The 19,199-nt window shown below is 39.5% G+C and overlaps 1 long non-coding RNA gene and 2 pseudogenes across 3 annotated transcripts in view; 1 reads left to right on the top strand and 2 right to left on the bottom strand.

Moving 5' to 3' along the window:
- LOC309687638 (polypeptide N-acetylgalactosaminyltransferase 17-like) overlaps positions 1-16,565 on the bottom strand; it is a 27,834-nt pseudogene extending 11,269 nt beyond the window's left edge. The window contains exons 1-2 of the transcript in view: positions 16,399-16,565; positions 12,664-12,838 (exon numbers count right to left, since the gene is read on the bottom strand). The product of the transcript in view is annotated as a polypeptide N-acetylgalactosaminyltransferase 17-like (transcript). The remainder of the gene's footprint in view (positions 1-12,663; positions 12,839-16,398) is intronic.
- LOC309687732 (polypeptide N-acetylgalactosaminyltransferase 17-like) overlaps positions 1-19,199 on the bottom strand; it is a 106,711-nt pseudogene that overhangs the window by 69,715 nt on the left and 17,797 nt on the right. The window lies entirely within an intron of this gene.
- Positions 16,566-19,199, top strand: LOC309687733. Its single transcript, XR_014270835.1, has 2 exons — positions 16,566-18,032; positions 18,243-19,199. It is a non-coding gene; the product is annotated as an uncharacterized lncRNA (long non-coding RNA).

The following is a 19,199-nucleotide window of genomic DNA, read 5'->3' as shown; positions in this document are numbered from 1 at the left end:
TGATGGCCCTAATCATGACCTTTTGACCTCGCCCCTCCCCCCCGGAAGCGAGTAATGACCGTGACGAATTGCATCCGGAGAAGGGGGGGGCGGGAACCCCCCGACATCCGGAGAAGGGGGGGCGAACCCCGGAAGCGCGCCATCTGTCGCTAAGCGTGTCGAATTGCATCCTGAGAAGGGAGGGGGGGTAAACCTCCGGAAGCGCGCCATCTGTTGTTGGGAAAAAAAAAGAAAAAAGTTTTTAGAGGGAGGAGAATAAAAGCAGAGAGGAGGAGTTCACAATTTCTAAGCCTCAGACACACAAGATGGATTTCATTCTGCAGCCCAGCAGCTCTCCTGTGTCCGATGAGATCTGCTCTCCCAAAGAAGAAGGCTTTGAATATGCCATATTCAAATACAGCATATTTACTAAGGAAGGCCTCGATCCGGACCTTATGACACTTCCGGAAATACTCCGGAATTGTCTAGTCATTTTCAGACCTGATGCGTCATGTTCCATATACATGAGGGGAGGGGTTTGGTTCCTGAAGCACAGCGGTGATGCAGCAGCTGATTTTGTGCTGTATAGAGAGACAGAGCGGCAGCTAGTTTTCCGCAAACTCATAGTCTGAATTCTGTTTCAATATTATGACGATTTTCTCTGTATTTCTTAATGGGAATAAAGAGTGACTTCCTGTAGAGATTTCAATAGTATTTTATTTTCCTATAATACAGACGCAGTAAAAAAAACCTTTAAGATGATCTGCCTAGCAACAAATTGCATTTTTAGGCTACACCATAGCTTGTGATGAAAAGAAGAACTTTCTATCCGCTTGTAACCTACAGGCTGCCTACCCCGTATGTGTAAAAATGAATAAATATCCCTTAGTGAATACTTTTCTTTGAATACTACTTTTCCTTTTGAGAATCCCTTTTACAAGGGACTGAAAAAACAAACCATAATTGCCGTGACAGGCGATCTTGTTTCACACACACACACACACACACACACACACACACACACACACACACATACACACACACACACACACACACACACCGCGGGTCAAGGAGGAGTGAGATATCAGATATCAGTTTTTTCTCAATGCTTATAACCTATAACGCGCCCCCCAAAACAATATTATTATTATTAAAACATCTATAAGGTAGGTTTTGCGCAGCCTGCTCCTTGTCAGACCAAAGTTTTTTTCTTCATTACTTTTAGCTACTTTTACACTGGGTTTTCTCAATAGACAGAAAATGAAAATGAGGAGTCAACAGCCGATATTATCATTGCTTGTAACCCGGTAAATAATTTCGTACATCTCCCCATAAAATAAGCCTTAGTGGAAAAAAGCTCATATTCAAATAAGTTTATTCCCCTCTGTGGGAAAGAGTTTTTTTCTCAGAGTCAACCATGAGGCGAGTTTTGTCAACAGCAATTGTCCATTTGGTAAAACAAATATCCGCCTCTAAGTCGTATTTTACCGTTGCAGAATGTGGAAAACAGACAGCCCTCACAGGAGGCACCCAGGGGCCCACCTCACACACCATAGTTAAAATATTTAAATTTCAACTAAATTTGTAGTAATGATCGGATTTCCTCACTTATCTACACCACACTCCTTGATTTCTTATCGTTTCTTATCGTTCCTCTGTCCCTTAATAGAAACTATCCTCCCTTTCAGTTGTCTTTTGCACTTCCATATCGCAAAGCAGTTACTGTAGGTTATTTTCTGCTTATGCATTAATGTAATTAATTAACTTATTTATCCTTAAGTACGGTAATGACTTGAGTTCTAATGCTTTTTGTCTCTTGAGTTAGCCGTCAATGTGGGATTTTTTTACCCTTTTGTTCAGTTAAAGCTGCCTTTCATTCTTCAACGCAGCTTAAACTCTAATAGGTAAGCTTTCTTGTAATTTCTTAGTTCTGCAGGCTTCTTGAAAGACATCCGAGACTCTTCTTTGGATGCTGGATGCCTTTTGTTTTGTTTTCTGTCAAGATGATCCCACACTGCTTCGATTATCTTGAGGTTCGAACCCTGGAGAGATCAATCCATGACTGATGCGTTGTTTCATCCAGGCATACTTTGACTACAATGGCAGTATGTTTGCGATCATTGTCGTACTGAAAGTTGCTGCCAATCAGACATTACTTGGTATTACATGGTCGATCAAAATCTGGTGGAACTTTTCTACATTCATAATTTGATTAATTTGGATAAGAGCTCCAACAACACTGGCTGAAATCCAGCCTCAAAGCACGGTAGAGTATCCACGCTGTGTTAAAGACGGCTATAGACATTCACTGTTGTATCTCTCTTCGGACCTCTTCCATGCATATTTCAAATTTGGATTCATTACTCCATAAGACATATTACAGCTGATTTCTTTTTCCAGTCAATTTCTTGTGTAATTTGGCACACCTCAGCCTTATTTTTCTCTGTTCTCCTTCCTTAAGAATGGCTTATTAACAGCCACCCTTCCAACTCAGATAACTTTTGATGAAATGTTTACAGCACTTGAGTTACTCGCCACGGCCATCCTAAATGCTAAGAACACTAAACTTTAATTCTAAATTACGTTAACCAGAAAAAACAAGCCAAAGTCGAGATGTTGCTGAGCTGACCTGTGCTATGCTATGCCTTCTAAAGCACGTATAATGTAAACAGAACTGGTCTTTGCACAGAAGCCTGTGGAGCTTCATAATTAACCTCAGTGTGTGAAGAGCACTCTCCATTTAATAATAGCTGTAATAAAATGTTATGGCCGACGGTGTTAAACGCTGCACTTGGGTCTAGCAGGGAAGATTTCAACTTTTCAATACGAATGAAGGCTGAAAACTGATTAGATTAATGTCTGATGATCTTTTCTGTGCTTCTTCAAGTTTGTAACACCAAACATATTAAAGGATGATGTAAGGCTCACAGGAAGAGTTTAATTAGACACACATTTACTATTTTCTTTATACTCTTTCTTTCTTGACATGTTTAATATGATTACTATCAGAGGAGAAAATGACCCTTGTGTAGTTTAAAAAAGTTTTATTTAATCAAACTGTAATGTTGTTGAACTCTGACGGACGTGTCTTTTAATCTTGTCAACAAATCCTTAATCATCTAAATCTGCCATTTATCATCTAGTAAAATGTTCCCTCTGCTTCTGCTGCACATCTCCCCGGACACTCTCCGCTTCACCTGTCCTGTGCAGGTGGTCCAACCCCTGCCTGCCTCCTTAAACTGGGGTGTTTAAATCTCTTTACCTCTGTTGTGAACTTCACACAAAGTTTGTGGTAACAAAATCAAACTGACGAGGATCTCGTTTGAAAAACACACACTCACGAGACAAAATAAAAACAGACTGCTCAAAGCAAAAGCAGAGCCCTCACAGCTGGTAGTACAAAACACAGCGACAACATGCGTATTAGATACCCTCAGTGCCAGAAGCATAAATATGAAAAAATGTGATCACCAAGAGTATCCTAACAACGGCGTTGAGGTGGGTGTTACAGTAAAAAAAAAAAGTAGCCAAATTTTCATCTGAAAATGTTGAATTTTAGTAAAAACAATGCTCTGTAGTTTGATACTGTCGTTACAGACTAAGCAGATGTTTAAAGCCTTCGGACGCTCATTTGAAACGCACTCATTCTCCTTATCAGCTGGAAACATTAAAGCCGTAAAATGACTTTTTCAAACGGATAAAAACTATTGAACAACAGCAATGTTGAGCCTGTTCCAAAATTTGGATGTACATGTGTTGAAGGTGTGGGTCTTGTTGAATTATTAAACATACATTCTTTAATTTTTCGAGCCACAAAAACAACAACTTTTAATTTTCTTCTGCTTGAGTATCGGCCTCGGGTAGCTCTACTTATCATTGCTCAGTCAGTTGTCTGTTTGTGCTACTTTTTTAAGGAGCAGCGTATTATTGGTAAGGGTGACTTTATGTGTTTAGCTACTTAAGTGGAAGTACTGTGGATAGTTTTACCTTACATACATAGATCTACCAATACAGCTTCTGAGGTAACTGTTTACAAAATGTTATAATCTATTCAAAGGTTCTTTGCAATTTTACATTGATAAACATTATCCTTAACACATTTGGCCCACATAAAGTACTATGGCCATCACACTGTCATTTAGAATTGTTTAAATAACTCCTGTCTTAAGTCCTTCCATCAAAAAAAAAAAAAAAAAAAAAAAAACATGGTTCACTTTTACATCACAAAATGTTAGAAATATAAGTCGTTCATAACAAACTGAAAGGTTGGGAGTTTAAAAATCCAAACCGATGGAAGAATCAGAATCAGAATACTTTATTGATCCCTGGGGGAAATTATTTTTTGTTACAGTGCTCCATTATAAACCAACATTAAGACAAGACAGACAATACACTAACTAAGAATAGTACAATATATACATATATATACATACATACATACATACATACATAAGTCACTCATAAATAAATAGCTGGAAAAGAAACATGTGTAGCTGTAGCAGCAAACAGTGTGTTAAGTGGATGCGTTGTACAGGGAGATGGCCACAGGCAGGAAAGATTTCCTGTGTCGTTCAGTGGTGCTTTTCGGTAATCTCAGTCTCTCACTGAACGTGCTCCTGTGACTGACCAGCATGTCATGGAGTGGGTGGGAGGTGTTATCCAACATTGTCTTTATCTTGGACAGCATCCGCCTCTCCGACACCACCTTGAGGGTGTCCAGCTCCATCCCCACAACATTGCTGGCCTTACGGATTAGTTTATCGAGTCTGTTGGCATCTGCGACCCTCAGCCTGCTCCCCCAGCATGCAACAGCATAGAGGATCGCACTGGCCACAACAGACTCATAGAAAACTCATAGAAAATAGGAAGCAGAAGTAGAAGACTATAACGTCTCAGAGCACACGGTGTCTATTATTGTGTAGACATGTATAAATAAGAGCTTAATAAAGATGCTTAATTTCTTAAGAAATAAACAGGTGGAGTGATCTTTATCAAAAGTGGATGTTGCATCTGTGGCTAAACCACTGTACCCAAAAAAACTTTAAAAATCTACTGTGTGTGAGGCTGTGTAAGTAAAGCTTGCCCTTCACACCCGCGTGTAATAAACCATTTGTTGGGGGGTTGTGGATTTGGCACCTCAGCATTGTGAAAGTGGGGAAACATGTTTCTGGCTGTGCATAAGATTTCTGCTTACAAATTAGAATCTCAGTTCTAAATGAAATTCAGATGTTTTTTTAAGTATGGCTAATGTATTATTTGACTTCTAAGACACACACACACACACACACACACACACACACACACACACACACAAGAACAACACAGAGAAGAAGAAGAGGGGGTCGTTTTACTACGCATCATAAAAACGCAATCATTCATAACATGGACAGTGAGAAGTAAAACTCGTCGTCTTACCACATGTTATATTCTGTAAACTTAAAATAATCCGCAGAAATTAGAGTTTAGTGTTTTAATTCATCTATTAAAAAACACGAGTCAACATTACTGAAGTGACGCTTTAACGATGCGTCTTATCATCGTGTTTATGATGATAAAACATGTTCTCTCGTTAGTAGATGTCTGCGCTGTCACTTGTCACGAAAATGTTCAGAGCCAGGGTTCCTCTTTAATTACCATTGATCGTTAATAGGGTCACAAAAGATTTGTCGCATTATCCCCATAAACAAAATGCTTTTATAGAAATCATTGTGATACAAATATTTAGATTCTTGATTCACAATGTGCACGAACTCAAAATCTTTAGAGGTTCATATTTATAAAGTATCGCAAATAATACATTTATACCATTGTATGAGCTACACTTCTTGTAAAAACTGATTGAAAAAAGCTCCTGTCGTGACCTTCCTTCTGTGAGGACACACACACACACACACACACACACACACACACACACACAGAGAGAGAGAGAGAGGGGGGGGGGGAGGGAGATCATTAGGATTGGAGGCGTTTTTTGGATTTTCACTTATTGTCGGCTTTACAGTCACATAAAATTCATTCCAATTTTTTGCCTTTGCTTCAATTAAGGTGTTTCTTTAAATCTACAGCAGCTCCCTTTTCAAAAGGTTTACTGACAACTGACAACGATCAATAGCAGCATACGTGGGGGGAAGAGTATGAGTCTTACGGTGACAGCGGGGCCGTGGGAGCCGGAGGGAGGGGTGAGGGTCCGCGCTAAATTTGCAAAGTTACTGATTTAAAAATTATATTTTTGAATTTTTAATTGCATGACAAACATACGATAGACTCTTGAGCATATTTATATAGCTAAATACACAACGGTATAACCGTGCTAAATAAAAGAGGTCCAAGTACCAAAGCACTCTAATGCAAGCCTCTAAACTGCATGTTGATAAGTACGTGAAGCGTACCTCTACAGCTGAAAACAGATTGTATCCATACTTTGAGGATCTGCTGAATTGTTTTTTTTTTTTGATGAACTGCAGATGATGATGAATTCCTCTTTATTGTAGAAACAGTCCCTAAGCTGTTGTTGCTCATACTTACCGAGTTCCCTAGCTACTTCCTTACTATGTCAGTAAACCTTTTGAAAAGGGAGCTGCTGTAGATTTAAAGAAACACCTTAATTGAAGCAAAGGCAAAAAATTGGAATGAATTTTATGTGACTGTAAAGCCGACAATAAGTGAAAATCCAATCACAGAAGGAAGGTCACGACAGTATCAGTAAATATGAACCTCTAAAGATTTTGAGTTCGTGCACATTGTGAATCAAGAATCTAAATATTTGTATCACAATGATTTCTATAAAAGCATTTTGTTTATGGGGATAATGCGACAAATCTTTTGTGACCCTATTAACGATCAATGGTAATTAAAGAGGAACCCTGGCTCTGAACATTTTCGTGACAAGTGACAGCGCAGACATCTACTAACGAGAGAACATGTTTTATCATCATAAACACGATGATAAGACGCATCGTTAAAGCGTCACTTCAGTAATGTTGACTCGTGTTTTTTAATAGATGAATTAAAACACTAAACTCTAATTTCTGCGGATTATTTTAAGTTTACAGAATATAACATGTGGTAAGACGACGAGTTTTACTTCTCACTGTCCATGTTATGAATGATTGCGTTTTTATGATGCGTAGTAAAACGACCCCCTCTTGTTCTTCTCTGTGTTGTTCTTGTGTGTGTGTGTGTGTGTGTGTGTGTGTGTGTGTGTGTGTCTTAGAAGTCAAATAATACATTAGCCATACTTAAAAAAAACATCTGAATTTCATTTAGAACTGAGATTCTAAGTTGTAAGCAGAAATCTTATGCACAGCCAGAAACATGTTTCCCCACTTTCACAATGCTGAGGTGCCAAATCCACAACCCCTCAACAAATGGTTTATTACACGCGGGTGTGAAGGGCAAGCTTTACTTACACAGCCTCACACACAGTAGATTTTTAAAGTTTTTTTGGGTACAGTGGTTTAGCCACAGATGCAACATCCACTTTTGATAAAGATCACTCCACCTGTTTATTTCTTAAGAAATTAAGCATCTTTATTAAGCTCTTATTTATACATGTCTACACAATAATAGACACCGTGTGCTCTGAGACGTTATAGTCTTCTACTTCTGCTTCCTATTTTCTATGAGTTTTCTATGAGTCTGTTGTGGCCAGTGCGATCCTCTATGCTGTTGCATGCTGGGGGAGCAGGCTGAGGGTCGCAGATGCCAACAGACTCGATAAACTGATCCGTAAGGCCAGCAATGTTGTGGGGATGGAGCTGGACACCCTCAAGGTGGTGTCGGAGAGGCGGATGCTGTCCAAGATAAAGACAATGTTGGATAACACCTCCCACCCACTCCATGACATGCTGGTCAGTCACAGGAGCACGTTCAGTGAGAGACTGAGATTACCGAAAAGCACCACTGAACGACACAGGAAATCTTTCCTGCCTGTGGCCATCTCCCTGTACAACGCATCCACTTAACACACTGTTTGCTGCTACAGCTACACATGTTTCTTTTCCAGCTATTTATTTATGAGTGACTTATGTATGTATGTATGTATGTATGTATATATATGTATATATTGTACTATTCTTAGTTAGTGTATTGTCTGTCTTGTCTTAATGTTGGTTTATAATGGAGCACTGTAACAAAAAATAATTTCCCCCAGGGATCAATAAAGTATTCTGATTCTGATTCTTCCATCGGTTTGGATTTTTAAACTCCCAACCTTTCAGTTTGTTATGAACGACTTATATTTCTAACATTTTGTGATGTAAAAGTGAACCATGTTTTTTTTTTTTTTTTTTTTTTTTTTGATGGAAGGACTTAAGACAGGAGTTATTTAAACAATTCTAAATGACAGTGTGATGGCCATAGTACTTTATGTGGGCCAAATGTGTTAAGGATAATGTTTATCAATGTAAAATTGCAAAGAACCTTTGAATAGATTATAACATTTTGTAAACAGTTACCTCAGAAGCTGTATTGGTAGATCTATGTATGTAAGGTAAAACTATCCACAGTACTTCCACTTAAGTAGCTAAACACATAAAGTCACCCTTACCAATAATACGCTGCTCCTTAAAAAAGTAGCACAAACAGACAACTGACTGAGCAATGATAAGTAGAGCTACCCGAGGCCGATACTCAAGCAGAAGAAAATTAAAAGTTGTTGTTTTTGTGGCTCGAAAAATTAAAGAATGTATGTTTAATAATTCAACAAGACCCACACCTTCAACACATGTACATCCAAATTTTGGAACAGGCTCAACATTGCTGTTGTTCAATAGTTTTTATCCGTTTGAAAAAGTCATTTTACGGCTTTAATGTTTCCAGCTGATAAGGAGAATGAGTGCGTTTCAAATGAGCGTCCGAAGGCTTTAAACATCTGCTTAGTCTGTAACGACAGTATCAAACTACAGAGCATTGTTTTTACTAAAATTCAACATTTTCAGATGAAAATTTGGCTACTTTTTTTTTTTACTGTAACACCCACCTCAACGCCGTTGTTAGGATACTCTTGGTGATCACATTTTTTCATATTTATGCTTCTGGCACTGAGGGTATCTAATACGCATGTTGTCGCTGTGTTTTGTACTACCAGCTGTGAGGGCTCTGCTTTTGCTTTGAGCAGTCTGTTTTTATTTTGTCTCGTGAGTGTGTGTTTTTCAAACGAGATCCTCGTCAGTTTGATTTTGTTACCACAAACTTTGTGTGAAGTTCACAACAGAGGTAAAGAGATTTAAACACCCCAGTTTAAGGAGGCAGGCAGGGGTTGGACCACCTGCACAGGACAGGTGAAGCGGAGAGTGTCCGGGGAGATGTGCAGCAGAAGCAGAGGGAACATTTTACTAGATGATAAATGGCAGATTTAGATGATTAAGGATTTGTTGACAAGATTAAAAGACACGTCCGTCAGAGTTCAACAACATTACAGTTTGATTAAATAAAACTTTTTTAAACTACACAAGGGTCATTTTCTCCTCTGATAGTAATCATATTAAACATGTCAAGAAAGAAAGAGTATAAAGAAAATAGTAAATGTGTGTCTAATTAAACTCTTCCTGTGAGCCTTACATCATCCTTTAATATGTTTGGTGTTACAAACTTGAAGAAGCACAGAAAAGATCATCAGACATTAATCTAATCAGTTTTCAGCCTTCATTCGTATTGAAAAGTTGAAATCTTCCCTGCTAGACCCAAGTGCAGCGTTTAACACCGTCGGCCATAACATTTTATTACAGCTATTATTAAATGGAGAGTGCTCTTCACACACTGAGGTTAATTATGAAGCTCCACAGGCTTCTGTGCAAAGACCAGTTCTGTTTACATTATACGTGCTTTAGAAGGCATAGCATAGCACAGGTCAGCTCAGCAACATCTCGACTTTGGCTTGTTTTTTCTGGTTAACGTAATTTAGAATTAAAGTTTAGTGTTCTTAGCATTTAGGATGGCCGTGGCGAGTAACTCAAGTGCTGTAAACATTTCATCAAAAGTTATCTGAGTTGGAAGGGTGGCTGTTAATAAGCCATTCTTAAGGAAGGAGAACAGAGAAAAATAAGGCTGAGGTGTGCCAAATTACACAAGAAATTGACTGGAAAAAGAAATCAGCTGTAATATGTCTTATGGAGTAATGAATCCAAATTTGAAATATGCATGGAAGAGGTCCGAAGAGAGATACAACAGTGAATGTCTATAGCCGTCTTTAACACAGCGTGGATACTCTACCGTGCTTTGAGGCTGGATTTCAGCCAGTGTTGTTGGAGCTCTTATCCAAATTAATCAAATTATGAATGTAGAAAAGTTCCACCAGATTTTGATCGACCATGTAATACCAAGTAATGTCTGATTGGCAGCAACTTTCAGTACGACAATGATCGCAAACATACTGCCATTGTAGTCAAAGTATGCCTGGATGAAACAACGCATCAGTCATGGATTGATCTCTCCAGGGTTCGAACCTCAAGATAATCGAAGCAGTGTGGGATCATCTTGACAGAAAACAAAACAAAAGGCATCCAGCATCCAAAGAAGAGTCTCGGATGTCTTTCAAGAAGCCTGCAGAACTAAGAAATTACAAGAAAGCTTACCTATTAGAGTTTAAGCTGCGTTGAAGAATGAAAGGCAGCTTTAACTGAACAAAAGGGTAAAAAAATCCCACATTGACGGCTAACTCAAGAGACAAAAAGCATTAGAACTCAAGTCATTACCGTACTTAAGGATAAATAAGTTAATTAATTACATTAATGCATAAGCAGAAAATAACCTACAGTAACTGCTTTGCGATATGGAAGTGCAAAAGACAACTGAAAGGGAGGATAGTTTCTATTAAGGGACAGAGGAACGATAAGAAACGATAAGAAATCAAGGAGTGTGGTGTAGATAAGTGAGGAAATCCGATCATTACTACAAATTTAGTTGAAATTTAAATATTTTAACTATGGTGTGTGAGGTGGGCCCCTGGGTGCCTCCTGTGAGGGCTGTCTGTTTTCCACATTCTGCAACGGTAAAATACGACTTAGAGGCGGATATTTGTTTTACCAAATGGACAATTGCTGTTGACAAAACTCGCCTCATGGTTGACTCTGAGAAAAAAACTCTTTCCCACAGAGGGGAATAAACGTATTCGAATATGAGCTTTTTTCCACTAAGGCTTATTTTATGGGGAGATGTACGAAATTATTTACCGGGTTACAAGCAATGATAATATCGGCTGTTGACTCCTCATTTTCATTTTCTGTCTATTGAGAAAACCCAGTGTAAAAGTAGCTAAAAGTAATGAAGAAAAAAACTTTGGTCTGACAAGGAGCAGGCTGCGCAAAACCTACCTTATAGATGTTTTAATAATAATAATATTGTTTTGGGGGGCGCGTTATAGGTTATAAGCATTGAGAAAAAACTGATATCTGATATCTCACTCCTCCTTGACCCGCGGTGTGTGTGTGTGTGTGTGTGTGTGTGTGTGTGTGTGTGTGTGTGTGTGTGTGAAACAAGATCGCCTGTCACGGCAATTATGGTTTGTTTTTTCAGTCCCTTGTAAAAGGGATTCTCAAAAGGAAAAGTAGTATTCAAAGAAAAGTATTCACTAAGGGATATTTATTCATTTTTACACATACGGGGTAGGCAGCCTGTAGGTTACAAGCGGATAGAAAGTTCTTCTTTTCATCACAAGCTATGGTGTAGCCTAAAAATGCAATTTGTTGCTAGGCAGATCATCTTAAAGGTTTTTTTTACTGCGTCTGTATTATAGGAAAATAAAATACTATTGAAATCTCTACAGGAAGTCACTCTTTATTCCCATTAAGAAATACAGAGAAAATCGTCATAATATTGAAACAGAATTCAGACTATGAGTTTGCGGAAAACTAGCTGCCGCTCTGTCTCTCTATACAGCACAAAATCAGCTGCTGCATCACCGCTGTGCTTCAGGAACCAAACCCCTCCCCTCATGTATATGGAACATGACGCATCAGGTCTGAAAATGACTAGACAATTCCGGAGTATTTCCGGAAGTGTCATAAGGTCCGGATCGAGGCCTTCCTTAGTAAATATGCTGTAATTGAATATGGCATATTCAAAGCCTTCTTCTTTGGGAGAGCAGATCTCATCGGACACAGGAGAGCTGCTGGGCTGCAGAATGAAATCCATCTTGTGTGTCTGAGGCTTAGAAATTGTGAACTCCTCCTCTCTGCTTTTATTCTCCTCCCTCTAAAAACTTTTTTCTTTTTTTTCCCAACAACAGATGGCGCGCTTCCGGAGGTTTACCCCCCCTCCCTTCTCAGGATGCAATTCGACACGCTTAGCGACAGATGGCGCGCTTCCGGGGTTCGCCCCCCCTTCTCCGGATGTCGGGGGGTTCCCGCCCCCCCCCCTTCTCCGGATGCAATTCGTCACGGTCATTACTCGCTTCCGGGGGGGAGGGGGGAGGTCAAAAGGTCATGATTAGGGCCATCAATCACTTTGGATTAAATTTTGTCATAAACCGTATGGGAGTATCTCTCTATAAGTTATTCCAATGTTCATACATTTGGCAAAGATATGTTTTTTTCCAGATTTAATTTTGAGTACATGTCATTTTTGTTTTTGAATGCTGTGTTTCACTTTAATTTACACTAAAATAAGCCTTTTTCCAAATACCAAAAATTCACTCCTGACTGTTAATAACACCGTGCTTCCCGCTAGATGATAGGACCCACTCACCATGATGGGGTGAACTCCACATGGGCATCAAAAAATCCTGTCACCTCAGCAGTGGCTACCTTCCAACCCTCGATCCTGGCCCTGATCAATCCCTCTCTCTTTTGGTTCCTTACAATCTTCACCAGGCCGGGATAGCGTTTGTTCACATACTCCTCCAGTGGACCTTTCAGTTGCTCTACAGTTCAGAAAATGAAGATAACACATCAAACAAAACAAGTCAGAAATGCTTATAAAGACTGATCTTTAGTTGATCTTTGAATCTGCAGTTTAGCTTATAATCTGCACATCTATCCTTGAACAGTCTGCCAGCTGGAGTTTTCCAGTATTTGATCTGATGTCAGGACTAATAAAGCCTGAAAAGAATATATCACCATTGCAGCTAAGTTGGCGAGTTTAAGAAGAATCCCTACATGCTAAAGAAAGTGCTTGTATTTTTTTCTTAGCTTCTCTAACATCAGATCCATTGCAGCCCTCTTTACTGAAGAAAGGAGGAAAAAAAGAAAAATGCTGTTCCAGAGTCCCCTCTGGCAGCAACAATCAAAGCCTGACACATTATGCCTAGCTTGCATAATTATTTTCATGCAATCACAATAATTGGAATTCATGTCGATAAATATGAAAGGACAGCAGAGTGAGCTTAAGCAACCATTCCCAGTATGACAACTCTTTTGTCTCACTTCTCTCACTGGCAGCCTGCACTCCTTTATAAACCTCACATCAAGCCTTAGTATTGGTTGTGTGAAACAACATGATAAGAACACAAAGGGCAACCCACTAAGCACTAAATGGTAAATGGCCTGCATTTGTATAGCGCTTTTCTAGTCCCTAAGGACCCCAAAGCGCTTCACACTACATAATAAGTATTTGGTCAATAACAAAAATACAACTCAATACTTTGTAACATAACCTTTGTTGGCAATAACAGAGGTCAAACGTTTACTATAGGTCTTTACCAGGTTTGCACACACAGTAGCTGGTATTTTGGCCCATTCCTCCATGCAGATCTTCTCGAGAGCAGTGATGTTTTGGGGCTGTCGCCGAGCAACACGGACTTTCAACTCCCGCCACAGATTTTCTATGGGGTTGAGGTCTGGAGACTGGCTAGGCCACTCCAGGACTTTCAAATGCTTCTTACGGAGCCACTCCTTTGTTGCCCGGGTGGTGTGTTTTGGATCATTGTCATGTTGGAAGACCCAGCCTCGTTTCATCTTCAAAGTTCTCACTGATGGAAGGAGGTTTTGGCTCAAAATCTCACGATACATGGCCCCATTCATTCTGTCCTTAACACGGATCAGTCGTCCTGTCCCCTTGGCAGAAAAACAGCCCCATAGCATGATGTTTCCACCCCCATGCTTCACAGTAGGTATGGTGTTCTTGGGATGCAACTCAGTATTCTTCTTCCTCCAAACACAACGAGTTGAGTTTATACCAAAAAGTTCTACTTTGGTTTCATCTGACCACATGACATTCTCCCAATCCTCTGCTGTATCATCCATGTGCTCTCTGGCAAACTTCAGACGGGCCTGGACATGCACTGGCTTCAGCAGCGGAACACGTCTGGCACTGCGGGATTTGATTCCCTGCCGTTGTAGTGTGTTACTGATGGTGACCTTTGTTACTTTGGTCCCAGCTCTCTGCAGGTCATTCACCAGGTCCCCCCGTGTGGTTCTGGGATCTTTGCTCACCGTTCTCATGATCATTTTGACCCCACGGGATGAGATCTTGCGTGGAGCCCCAGATCGAGGGAGATTATCAGTGGTCTTGTATGTCTTCCATTTTCTGATGATTGCTCCCACAGTTGATTTTTGCACACCAAGCAAATACTTATTTTCCACCCTGATTTACGAATAAATTCTTTACAAATCCAACCATGTGAATTCATGGATTTTTTTTTCACATTCTGTCTCTCACAGTTGAAGTGTACCTCTGGTGCAAATTACTGACCTCTGTCATCATTTTAGGTGGGGGAACTTGCACAATCGGTGGTTGACTAAATACTTTTTTGCCCCACTGTACCTATGAAAATATACTCACTGTATATATATATATAATCAAAGCATTTCTTTAGCAAAGTGCACATACTAGCCCTTTTTAAGTTCATTGACATATGTGCACTCAAACAGGCCCAATGAGATTGAGGGTTATACCCCAATTATTTGTGTTAGGTTTGTAAGCTTTTCCAAATGAATACAGAAAATCAGCAAAACCACCATAAAGAAAGCTTATTTAAATAAAGCTGATATTGGGAGAACAAAGCCCAAGGGGTGGAAAATGAGTAAAAAACCTGTGAAGCAGAGAATAACATGAGGGACTGTTGCAGAGCGCATGAGTGAAACAAGCTCACAGATGAGCTGACAAAGATTGGCAGAAATCACTTTAGAGCAGCCGGGTAATAAGGAACAGGTGAACATAGAGTGGAGCAGATAATTACGAGCAAAAACCCAAACAAATACTTTCAGACAATCCTAAAGCTCTTATTTAGTTGCATAGAGCCATGTGTGAACATTTTGTCTTTACATTTTGCTTCCAAGGAACCGAACTGTCTTTTAATTCTGTAATTTATTTCACGTTCTTCAGGCTTTCTGAAGCTCCTTCAAATTTTTCTTTGGACATCATTTTATTATAATTTTCAGTGCAGTCCTTTATTTGTTTGTTCCTATGAATCATTCACACATAATAAAGGCACCTAACTCAAGGGACAAATTCGTTACTGGCACATTACCAGCAGCTTGTCACAAATACACAATTTGTTTCCTGCACAAAAAATGACAACGATAACACACCAGCAAGGTGATTACCAAAGAGCTATTAGCCAAAAACTTGACATATGTCAAGAAACTAAACAAGTAGAGGACAAAAGAACTGGCAGCTTAAATAAAAACATCTACAGCAGACGAACAGAATTTGAAAGTTGTGTCCTTAAGAAATAACACAAAACTGACACACAACCTGAGAGATGCATCTGGCATCTTATGTTTGCAAGTTTCAGTAAACTGCTGCATCTATTTCCCATTTTCCTAGCAAAATACAAAGACATGATGGCTTATTAGCTCATCCTATCCTAAATAACCACTAATGTATGCCAACTATTGTCACTGCTACACTATCAAAAGCTGAAAACAAACATAAAAAACATACAAATTCATCACCACAACAACACAGTTGATAAATAAAGAAATACAGAAGCACACATGCAAATAGAGAGATGACATAAAAGTTCTCACTCAGCTCCCTGCGGTGCTGTTTTAAGCTCCAACTCACTCTAAACAACACCAACGGGGGTCTACTGCTTCCTGAGCATCAACGACCGCGCCACCTTTTTAAGATAAGATAAGATAAGATAAGATAAGATAAGATAAGATAAGATAAGATAAGATAAGATAAGATAAGATAACCTTTATTAGTCCCACACGTGGGAAATTTGTTTTGTCACAGCAGGAAGAGGACAGTGCAAAGGTTATTCACTAGTTTCAGTTTTATAATAATATAAAACTTAATTATATAATTATATTCAGGTTACATGACACTTATTGTATAAGATAATTATTTCTGGGATGCTGAATGACAATTTGATGTGTATTTTGTTGCTTTCAGTAGAAATCCTGCTGATGACTCAGTGGATTTTAGATGGAAATTCTGTGTTTCACTCACTATAAACCATCTTCTAATCAGAGGGCGAAAAAGCCACTCTTCTTATTTGGTATTAGCTGAAGAAAATATTTAATCTATACTGACCGTCATCGCTGTTGTCGTCCACCAGGATGACCTCCTTGAGCAAGTGTGTGATTGACAGCTGAGTGGACTGAGCGCAGGATCACCGACAGAGCCTCGTTGACGAAGATGAAGATGAGGGAGATTTGGGGAAGGTCTCTTGAGTAGCTGACCTTTCTACATCTGTAGAAAGACACGACACAACACCTGTAAACTACTTGCATTAAGTAATACGAGGTGCCAGTGGAGCACTAGAGTGATGGTTTGGGAAAAGTAGTCTACAAAGTTATACAATTAAAAAGACAATCATGATTTTGTATTGATGAGCCCATTTACCATGATTTCTAACATTTCTGATCAATTGAATGTTGTATTAAATAACAAGGAATATGCCTTTCTTTTTAAAAAATGAGGACATTTCTCAGTGAACCTTAATTTTTGAGTGCTCGCATATTTAATTTTGAATTTGTAAAAAAGACTAAACTACCTCCATAGAGCTGCTGACGTCTTGTTCAATGGGGCTGAAAGGCAGAGCAAGTGCTGCTTCCTGTTCAACTATAATCACAAGGATTTATTTTCCACATTGGCCTTTTAACTGCATGTGCTGTTTCAGATAGAAACCCTATTTTAAACTTGTTTTGTTTAAACAGCTCTAATGAAGCGGAAAGCGGCAGGGTGAGGCTTTGGCTCTAAGTTTAGCACATGTGGGAAAGGAAGGGGCTTCTTTTATTGTCTCCTTTTCACGTCTTTTTTTCTTTTATCGATTATCTTATTTCCTCTGTGAAATAATAGCTAATTAGAAGTTATTCTATAACAAATCCAGTGTTTTCAATTCACGAGGTTGGAGAACACTTTTTTAGGGTTTTTGGCAGGAAACCATTAGAAAACAGAAGGCAACATTAACAAGATTAACCACGAAGAACTGGGACATTTGTCACCTTTTTTCTCCTTCTGATACAATATTGCAAAAGTCTTGAGGCATCCTCATTTCGTTATATTCTGCTGGGAAAATGGGAAATAGGCAGAGCAATTCACTGAAACGTGCAAACATAAATGGAAATACAGTACATAAGGCAAAAATGTACTTGAAAGTCAATATTTGGTATGGCCACCTTTACTATCGAACATAGCCTGGACTCTCTCTTTCCGGAACACACTGCTTTAATAAATGTTGAGGTCTGGGCTCTGGGGAGGCCAATCCATGACTGATCTAGGTATACGTTTACTGCATTCACCGTGTGTTTGGGATCATTGTCGTAATGAATAAAAATATGCCTTTTCCAACTAGATGCTTTTCAGCTGGGACTGCATGATTAATGAAAATCTTAATATCTGGTTCATATTTCCATCAGCTTTCTCAAGATTCCCAACACCACTGGCAGAGCCTTCATCGTGTTTTACAGATGGATGTAAACACCCTCTGTTGGAGTCATATCAACAATTATTTGAACCAAAAATGTCAAATATGAATTCATAATGCTGTAAGACCTGTTGCCACTGATATAGTCCAGTTCTCGTGTAATTTACCATACCTCAGCCTTTTCTCCCTGTTTCTCTTCACTAAAAATGGCTTCCTGACAGCCTTCCACTGAGACCGTTTCTGATGAGGCTTCAGCAAACAGCAGATGGATCCATTAAAGGGCCAGTGCATCTCTCAGGTACTTCAAGTCTTTGCTTTTCTTTATATTTTTCTACATCTTAAGGACATGATTTCCAGATACAGTTCATCTGCTGTACAGAGTTATTTAGTCCTGCTACTTTTCCGGTTTCCTCAATTTTTTTAAGGACTCACAGCACGCCAGATTTTTGGGAACCACCTAGTTGGTTCAAAATGTTATTTTTACCTATCAGATTTTGTTATCTTTTAGATTCTTAAAGTGCTATGCTGTGGTGTGCTGGGGGAGCAGCACAGCAAAGAAGGACTCATCCAGGCTGGAAAAACTGATCAGGAAGGCTAGCTCTGTGGTCGGCATGAAGCTGGACACCCTGGTGACAGTGGCAGAGAAAAGGACACTAAAGAAACTGATGGACATTATGGACAATGCCAGGCATCCTCTGCACACGGCCATTAACAACCAGAAGAGTCTGTTCAGTGACAGGTTGCTTCTCCCCAAGACAAGAACTAACAGACTTAAAAACTCCTTTGTCCCACACGCCATCAGACTGTTTAACTCCTCTCTGGAGGGGAGAGGGAGGGGAAACAGGAGGACAAAGGAGGGGGGAACAACTAAGCTGTAGTGCCTCTTCACCTCACTGTGCAATACCTTTTGTGCAATACTTTTGTAAATAGTCAACAGTGCAATAGACCTCAATACTCGATACTTTGGGAGCCATAAACATCATTAGACCAGTGCACATATTGGTAAATGGACTGGTTCTTATATAGCGCTTTTCTACTCTTCTGAGCACTCAAAGCGCTTTACACAACTTGTGCATTCACCCATTCACACCCATTCGCACAAGCACATTGTTCTAGGTGCTTTCTAAGTAACATTCACACACATTCATACTCCGATGGATGCATCGGAGAGCAATTTGGGGTTAATATCTTGCCCAAGGATATTTGGCATGCAGACTGGGGGAAGCCAGGAATCGAACCACCAATCTTCCGATCAGCAGATGACCTGCTCTACCGCCTGAGCTACAGCCACCCCCTTATTGTCTCTATTGTGCTCTGTCTTGGTTGTTGAGTTGACTAATGTGGAAATAAAATTTATCCAGCAGTAAACCTGAGTTTGCGGTGAGGGAAGCATCTTGTACAGTACAGCACTTTCCAGCAGGAACTTCGATAGAATGTAAAATAAAACATTTTGTGTATTTTAAAA

The sequence above is a fragment of the Aulonocara stuartgranti genome (assembly GCF_965226115.1).
Source record: "Aulonocara stuartgranti genome assembly, chromosome: 14".
Taxonomy (NCBI): Eukaryota; Metazoa; Chordata; class Actinopteri; order Cichliformes; family Cichlidae; genus Aulonocara; species Aulonocara stuartgranti.
Note: the sequence above shows the minus strand (reverse complement) of the source record. Positions and strands in the feature narration are given on the sequence as shown.